This window comes from Berghia stephanieae, chromosome 6, assembly GCF_034508935.2.
Source record: "Berghia stephanieae isolate SIO BIC M18660-M18661 chromosome 6, UCSD_Bste_1.3, whole genome shotgun sequence".
Taxonomy (NCBI): Eukaryota; Metazoa; Mollusca; class Gastropoda; order Nudibranchia; family Aeolidiidae; genus Berghia; species Berghia stephanieae.
The window spans coordinates 51,029,924-51,037,433 of record NC_088365.1 but is presented as its reverse complement, the minus strand read 5'-3'; positions in this window follow the sequence as shown (position 1 = coordinate 51,037,433).

Sequence of the window (7,510 nt, the reverse complement as noted above, 5' to 3'; positions counted from 1 at the left end):
CAACTAAAAAGAGGTCATTTTGGGATTGTGTGAATGCTAACTTAATTTCTTTTCTAAAATATATGTATACATTTGGTTAACTCTCTCAGTTCACCCTCATTGAAAATCGAACAAATATGTTCAATTTTACATGCATCTGAACTTGAGAGAGTTAGATTATTGTTTTTTTTTTTTTTTTTTTGTTGTTTTTTTTTTTATAATCGAGGGGAGGGAATGTAGATTCTTAAACTGACAAAAGATAAAACGTCATTTAAAAATTATTTTTGTTATCATTTAAAATTTATAATCGCTCTTTTGGTATTTCCGTGGTCGGAGGATCAACTTCTGAAGTCCCGAATTTCAGTATCGGCGGATCAAACCTCTGAAGTCTACATACGAGTTTTTGCGCACCGTGTTTTATTTAATTCTGGCCGGTTCAGACGACTTCTGATGACGTTGAGGTCTGATCCACCCAAAATTTTTAAAAAACAAAACATGGTGAGCAAAGGTCATATGTAGACTTCAGAGTTTTGATCCGCCGATCATGAAAATCGGGACTTCAGAGGGTTGATCCACCGATCTTAATATTAAAAATTGAGGTTTTATATAGAGCAATATCCATTAAACGTGCTTAAAGCGCTTTACAACAGGTCCCTGGCCGACAGCAACACTTAACATGTAGGACGGGACATGACGCCTGTTAGGCGATACTACAAATTATTTTGGGACAGAGCCAACGCTGTTAACAGCCAGGTTTTACAACTGAGTACGGTGAGAGAATGTGAGTAAAGAGTCTTTTCGAAGGACTCAACTATGTGCCGAGCGAGGCTCGAACCCAGGACCTTCCGATCCGAAAGCGAGTGTCATACCACAAGACCACATAGCCTCACCTTCGATTTGGTCATCTTCCATGATACTTCCTTGATACGATGGCTCATTTTTCCTTCTGAAAGGTGAGTGGAGCAGGCACTTATGTTGATCATAACAAAAATGGAAGTGAGTAGAAAAGTGCCAGGAGAACACAGAGAATAAAAACTTCGCGGTGGCGATGGGGGATCGAACCCTGATACGAAAACTCCGCCCGGCCAATAGAGGATAATAAAAGCTTGCCTGAAGCATGAAATAGGGAAAAACCAAAACAATCAAAAATTTAAAAACGTTGAGAAGAAAACAATTTTTTCTTTAAACACTATGATCTCCATCCAATTTCCTATTCTAAATTATTATATAAAGGATTATCTGTCCTGTGTTTCTCCTGAAAACCTTATGGCAAATAATATGAAAAATAAAGTTTACATTTCAGTTTAGTTAAAAATCGGAAAAAAAAGATGAATCGAGCAATAGATACCATTTCTTCTTCTTCTTCTTCTTCTTCTTCTTCTTCTTCTTCTTCTTCTTCTTCTTCTTCTTCTTCTTCTTCTTCTTCTTCTTCTTCTTCTTCTTCTTCTTCTTCTTCTTCTTTTTCTTCTTCTTCTTCTTCTTCCTCTTCTTCTTCTTCTCCGTAATATTCTTCTTCTTTCAGCTTATCCCGCATTTTCAGGGTTGTCATCTATCTATCTATCTATATCTATCTATCTATCTGTCTTTTTATCTATCTATCTATCTATCTATCTATCTATCTATCTATCTATCTATCTATCTATCTATCTATCTATCTATCTATCTATCTATGAATCTATCTATATCTATCTATCAACCTATTTATCAATCCAGCTATCCATTTTTATAAACCTAAAAGAAACAAACGTGAGCATTGTATTAGAGCAATCAATGTTCAACAAACGTGCTGAAAGCGCTGTACAAATAACAATAGACACATCAGCCCCTGTCATCCTACACTCAATCACAACCTCTCAGTCACTATCCCTCTTTCCATCCAAATTGAGAAATAGAGATATTGAGTATGTGTGACCCACCGTCTCCAAGCGGTACGGTATCATGCCAGGATGTACTTGGCGGCTATGTGGTCTTTGTGTATGACACAAGCATTCGGATCGGAAGGTCCTGGGATCAAGACTCGCTCGGCGCATAGTTGAGTCCTTGGAAAAAAAACAAACAACTCTTTACTTACATTCTCTCACTGTACTTAGGTGTAAAATGAATACCTGGCGTCAACAGCGTTGTCTCTGTCGGGAATATTGTAATATCGCTCATTGTATTTTTTATTTTTTGTTGTTGTTGTTGGATGAAGAAGTGTTTTGAGCTCGAAACTTTCCAAAGTTTTGGATTTTATTCTCTATTAATTTTTAAAAATTATTTTGTTTTTTTTTTTGAAGCTGTTATGAACATGAATACAGAGCATTTCACAAGGACATATCTTAGGACTCGACCTCCGTTCCTACCGATGTGAAGGCGAGTGATAAACTACAAGACCACAAACCCGCATATTACATTACAAACTATATAAATTAATCTACAAAGTTCAGTTTTAAACGTTATGTTCACTCGTCATGATTCCATTTTCAGAATTTTCCCCAAAACTTCACACCCAACTTACAAAAAATACATTTTTATCACTCAAACACAATAGCAGTAAATTTCTTGCTATAAAAATTCTTTAGCAAATCATGCTCTACAACACACTGTTCATTTTCTTTAGATTTTATTATATATATACAAAAGAAATTTGAATAAGAAACATGTTGGTTGTATCGTAACGAATGTGACGGTTTTCTTGCTATAGTTGGTAAGGAGAGGGTTAAATTAAGACTCGACCTCCGGACCTACCGATCTGAAGGCGACTGTCAAACCACAAGACCACACACCCGGATATTACCTTACAAACTATATAAATTAATCTACAAAGTTTCGTTTTAAACCTTATGTTCACTCGTCATGATTTCAATTGGGTTTGAACAACCAATTATACAATGTGTCAAATACGAGCATTATTTGATATATGACGTATTCGATTCCACTTAGCGACCCCATAATTCACGACCTCACTCACTTCCGGTTCTAGTAGATGATGGATTGGAATTGACATTGTTTAGCGATGGGTAAAATTCAATGATTCAATGACAGGTAATTCCATCAGCCTGAAGGAATTTGTTGAATAAAAATAGCGTATTCAAAGAGAAAAAAAAGGAAGAAACGCTAGAATTCCTGATTAGGATTTCTTTTTTTACCACCTTTTCTAAAAGAAAAAAAGGAACATAGATCTAACCCCGGTGATTACTTGTATTTTGTTTCTGAACCCTCATATAAACTGTAATTGAATTAGACAGGAAATCCTAACAGAACAAAACTTTAGACTATATTTATTATCATTTGATACCTTATTTGTTCCTCTGTGTTAATTCATTGAGAAACTATCTTGATATTTAACCAGTCCCAGGTTAGAGATGCTTTTCTAAGATGAAGATTATTTAAATTGGTCGATATTTGAAGGACGACATTTCTGGCCAAATTATTAAATACAATTTCCTGAGTATGGCGGTAAACTGATTTTTCCTACACCTCTTTGTCAGATACTGCGCAGTTCATTCGTCATAATAGATGTTTGATCTAATGAGCGTTCTGGTGTCTCAATAGCTTAGTTGGTAGAGCACTCGCTTCGCACTCAAAGGGACCAAAGGGATCTCTCAGCGGTGATTGGATAGCTGGTTCTGTTAGATCTCACTGAAAGTACTTTGCGATACACTAACGTCCTATCCAAGGAGAGCATGCAATTGCTATTGTCTGCTTAAGGCTATAGAAACCAACGGCCAGTAGTTCATTCCAAACATAATAAATGTTTGATGTTTTTGGTATTCGTGTTATGGTGTCAGGTTAGAGTTGACCTGAACGCGGCTTGTAAAGGGTTAACAGTGAAATAATAGATTAGATTTTGTCAATTTCTAGAAATCCCCGGAAGTTGAATGATTCTGGGAACGCTGTCTAATTGGGACGTGAGAGACTTGGTGAATGGAGAGAGAACGTTGTTTTCAAGTTGTAGGCATTGCGGAACATACACATACACATATATACATACGTACACACACACACACACACACACATATATATATATATATATATATATATATATATATATATACAGAGAGAGAGAGAGAGAGTATATATACATACACACACACACAGACATATATATATATATTATATATATATATAATATATATATATATATATATAAATATATATATATATATATATATATATATATATATATATATATATATATATATATATATATATCAGTAAGGACACTCACATATTTCAGACGATACAATTGTTTCAATGCTTTTCCATATCATCAGTCGACAATTATTCGTAGTGTACTTTTTTTATTTAATTGTGTAAATATGTAATATAGCCTTTTCCAAGGAGTCAACTATGCGCCGAGCGAAGTCGAACCCAGGACTTTCCGACCCGAAAGCGAGTATCATACCACAAGACCGCATAGCCGCACAGATCGAATTCATGTGAACCATCGCTGTAAGGAGAAGTCTAGGGTAATAATACTAACTTTCCGTACTACCCGACCCTTACCACTTCCGGTACTAAATGATGATGGATAGAATGGAATCGACTCCGTTTCGTAGCAGATAAAACCAAGGCAATACAGTCAACATCGGTGGTCCCGATAGCTCAGTTGGTAGAGCACTCGCTTCACAAGCAAAGGGACCGAGGTCGATCCCGGGTGCAGTCGAGATTTTTTTCTGACCTCCCCCCCCCCCTCCCGCTTGTCCACCGAGTAGTGATCGGGTAGCTGGGTTTGTTAGATCTGGCGGGAGTAGCGTCCTATCGAAAGGGGTAGCATGCAATTTCTATTGTCCGTTTCACGCTACAAAGACCGGGATAAACTCCGGATCCATGGGCCTGGTGGCTCTGAATGACTATTATACTACAATCAACATCAGAATCAATTCATTCCTTTAACTCTAACTTGATCGCGATTTGAGAAAGAAAATTTGTTTTAAATCTACTCTAAATCTATAATGAAATATATTTTAAAAAAAACAATATATAAGATTCCCTGTATTCATCCCAAATAAGAAATTTGTCTCAAGGGTCTATTTCAAGGGAAGATTCGAAGAATCCAGGCCTCAGCCGCAATGCAGCGCCGCACATTGAGCCAGGGCGAGGTGGCTTGCTCAAGGCCACACAACGTAGCGGCGGGTGATCGAAATCGGTACCTTTCAGATATGAGGCAAAGACCACACCGATGTACAACGCTTCCCCTAACTATTGCCCCTTAATAATTGATGAGTCGATTTCAAGAATCGAATCAAGAATATCGAATCTTAAGAATTTACTCGTTATATTGGAGGTTCGGAGATTCCACTCTCATCAAAAGGTTCATAGACTCATCAGATCAATGACTCGAATTTTTTTATTAAACTGAACATCTTATCTAAATTGAAACACCTTCTCAAATCGGTCAAGTACCCGACGATTTAGATGGTGAAATTTGATAATCTATAGCCAGAAACATGAGAATTGTGACAAGTGGGTATCATGCAGTTGCTATTTATTGTCCGTTTCATGCTACAGAAACCGGGATAAACTCCGGCTCCATAGTCCTGGTGGCTCTGAATCAATTCCTTGAACTCTATCTTGATCCATATTTGAGAAAGAAAATAAAAACTCGATCTACTCTAATTCTAGATTTGATAAGTCGATTTTTAGAATCGAATCAAGAATATCGAATCTTAAGAATTTACTCATTATATTGGGGGTTAGGAGATTCCACTCTCATCAAAAGGTTCATAGACTCATTAGATCAATGACTCGACTTTTTAAAAAACTGAAAATCGTATCTAAATTGACCCACCCTCTCAGAACCGTCAAGTGTCCGACGAATTAGATTGTGAAATTTGAATCTATAGCCATAAACATGAGAATTGTGACATTTTTTGTCTGTTGCTAAAAAGAAAAAAAACGATCTTTGATATAGAGCAATATCCACTTAAATGTGCTCAAAGCGTTACAAAGTGTCCCTGACCAACATGTAACATTTAGAACGGGACATAACCCATGTTAGGCGATATTACATTTTTTCCGACAGACACAAAGCTGTAAAACGGCCAGATACACATTTTACATCCGAGTACGTTGAGAGAATGTGAGTAAAGATCCAACGGGCCAACACACAAAACTCTGTGTAAGCATGATCTTTTATAGTCTTGATAATACAGTTAAGTGAGAATTTCTCATAAACGTGGATGGCAAAAAAAAAAAACAAACAAAAAAACCCAATAACAAAGACCCGAGTGACGTCAACTTCATTCTATCATATAGACGTAAGAATACGATCTAGTACTCAAAACTTGGCAATAATAAATGTAGTTAGACGGTCATTTTTAGATTTATATAGAATAACGTACCAATTCGTTATGGGCTCATTGTTGTTATGGAAATCTCAAGATATGACGCAAAATATTGTCCATTACAACAATGTAAAACTAGGCCTATAATCATTGCATTCGGGTGTCAGACCTGCTTTATGTACACGTCGATATAGAACGATTTCAAGGAAAAGATAAATTTGTATTTTTGAGTTACATCTAGGTAATAATAGATTTGGAGATAGATGAAAATTTAGTCATGGACAATAGCAAAGTTTTTACAAAGTTTATTCAATCTTAGGCTTTCGCCAATAAATCATAGATACAATTTGATAACAACATACATGAAAGTGGATGAAAAAAGATGGCAAATGGAACCAAAAATTAAAATGATTCAATTAATAACCACAAAAACTACAACAATCGTAATATCACCAATACGTATAATAATAATAATAATAATAATAATAATAATAATAATAATAATAATAATAATAATAATAATAATAATAATAATAATACAATAATAAAAATAATAATAATAATAATAATAATGATAATACTAATAATAATAATAATAATAATAATAATAATAATAATAATAATAATAATAATAATAACAATAACAATAATAATAATAACAATAATAACAATAACAATAATAACAATAATAACAATAATAATATTACCATCATCCTTTCTACTACCACCACCATTATTACTACCACCACTATTACCACTATCACCACCACCATAACCATTTTATTACGTTTGCAATCAGTTTTTCTCGATTAAAAAATTGATACCTATCATAACAGACCCCCTTACTTCTACGAAAATTCCGTAGAACTACGAATTTTCGGCCAAAACCCGAGCTGTATATAATACAGATTTTTAAGTAAATAACAGCTATCACAAATAAGAGCTATCACATAAAGGAGTTAAAAAACATTTTCCCCCACGTATTATCAGGACAAGCTGGTGATTTTTAAGGGTAGTTAAAATGTCTTCGATGTTATTACCCCTAAAACTTACGATTTTTATTTTTCTATTTCAAGTAGGCAGGTCTGCTATAATAAGTATCAGTTCCATAGTCAAAATAAGACAAACAAAAACAAAGTTTATTTAATCTTATGCTTTCGCCAATAATTCATACAATTTGATGACAACATACATGAAAGTGAGAAAAAAAGGGAAATTGAACCAAGGAATAAAATGATACCATTAATAGCCACAAAATACAA